This window comes from Salvelinus namaycush, unplaced genomic scaffold (assembly GCF_016432855.1).
Source record: "Salvelinus namaycush isolate Seneca unplaced genomic scaffold, SaNama_1.0 Scaffold456, whole genome shotgun sequence".
Taxonomy (NCBI): domain Eukaryota; kingdom Metazoa; phylum Chordata; class Actinopteri; order Salmoniformes; family Salmonidae; genus Salvelinus; species Salvelinus namaycush.
In genome coordinates, this window is record NW_024061149.1 from 23,588 (window position 1) to 25,656 (window position 2,069).

Consider the following 2,069-nt stretch of genomic DNA (forward strand, 5'->3'; position numbering starts at 1 on the left):
ACTTCTGTCAAGACTTGCTTTAAGTGGTCCGGTTCCGCCCAGGGAGCTTTTGATCTCCTCAAGAAGCGTTTTACATCCGCCCCTATCCTTGTTACTCCTGACGTCACTAAACAATTCATTGTCGAGGTTGACGCTTCAGAGGTGGGCGTGGGAGCCATTCTGTCTCAGCGCTCCCAGTCTGATGATAAGGTCCATCCTTGCGCTTACTTTTCTCATCGCCTGTCGCCATCGGAACGCAACTATGATGTGGGTAACCGCGAACTGCTCGCCATCCGCTTAGCCATAGGCGAATGGCGACAGTGGTTGGAGGGGGCGACCGTTCCTTTTGTCGTTTGGACTGACCATAAGAACCTTGAGTACATCCGTTCTGCCAAACGACTTAATGCACGTCAGGCTCGTTGGGCGTTGTTTTTCGCTCGTTTCGAGTTCGTGATTTCCTATCGTCCGGGAAATAAGAACACCAAGCCTGATGCCTTATCCCGTCTCTTTAGTTCTTCTGTGGCTTCTACCGACCCCGAGGGGATTCTCCCTGAGGGGCGTGTTGTCGGGTTGACTGTCTGGGGAATTGAGAGACAGGTAAAGCAAGCACTCACTCACACTGCGTCGCCGCGCGCTTGTCCTAGTAACCTTCTGTTCGTTCCTGTCTCTACTCGTCTGGCTGTTCTTCAGTGGGCTCACTCTGCCAAGTTAGCTGGCCACCCCGGCGTTCGGGGTACGCTTGCTTCTATTCGCCAGCGGTTTTGGTGGCCTACTCAGGAGCGGGACACGCGCCGTTTCGTGGCTGCTTGCTCGGACTGCGCGCAGACTAAGTCAGGTAACTCTCCTCCTGCCGGTCGTCTCAGACCGCTTCCCATTCCTTCTCGACCATGGTCTCACATCGCCTTAGACTTTATTACCGGTCTGCCTTCGTCTGCGGGGAAGACTGTGATTCTTACGGTTATCGATAGGTTCTCTAAGGCGGCACATTTCATTCCCCTCGCTAAGCTTCCTTCCGCTAAGGAGACGGCACAAATCATCATTGAGAATGTGTTCAGAATTCATGGCCTCCCGTTAGACGCCGTTTCAGACAGAGGTCCGCAATTCACGTCACAGTTTTGGAGGGAGTTCTGTCGTTTGATTGGTGCTTCCGTCAGTCTCTCTTCCGGGTTTCATCCCCAGTCTAACGGTCAAGCAGAAAGGGCCAATCAGTCGATTGGTCGCATATTACGCAGCCTTTCGTTTCGAAACCCTGCGTCTTGGGCAGAACAGCTCCCCTGGGCTGAGTACGCTCACAACTCGCTTCCTTCGTCTGCTACCGGGCTATCTCCGTTTCAGAGTAGTCTTGGGTACCAGCCTCCTCTGTTCTCGTCCCAGCTCGCCGAGTCCAGCGTTCCCTCCGCTCAGGCTTTTGTCCAACGTTGTGAGCGCACCTGGAGGAGGGTCAGGTCTGCACTTTGCCGTTACAGGGCGCAGACTGTGAGAGCCGCCAATAAACGTAGGATTAAGAGTCCTAGGTATTGTCGCGGTCAGAGAGTGTGGCTTTCCACTCGTAACCTTCCCCTTACGACAGCTTCTCGCAAGTTGACTCCGCGGTTCATTGGTCCGTTCCGTGTCTCTCAGGTCGTCAATCCTGTCGCTGTGCGACTGCTTCTTCCGCGACATCTTCGTCGCGTCCACCCTGTCTTCCATGTCTCTTGTGTCAAGCCTTTTCTTCGCGCCCCCATTCGTCTTCCCTCCCCCCCCCCCGTCCTTGTCGAGGGCGCTCCTATTTACAGGGTACGGAAGATCATGGACATGCGTTCTCGGGGACGTGGTCACCAGTACTTAGTGGATTGGGAGGGTTACGGTCCTGAGGAGAGGAGTTGGGTTCCATCTCGGGACGTGCTGGACCGTTCGTTGATTAATGATTTCCTTCGTTGCCGCCAGGGTTCCTCCTCGAGTGCGCCAGGAGGCGCTCGGTGAGTGGGGGGGTACTGTCATGTTTTGTCTTTCATCATGTCTTGTCCCTGTGCTTCCCTCTGCTGGTCTTATTAGGTTCTTTCCCTCTTTCTCTCTCTCTATCGTTCCGTTCCTGCTCCCAGCTGTTTCTC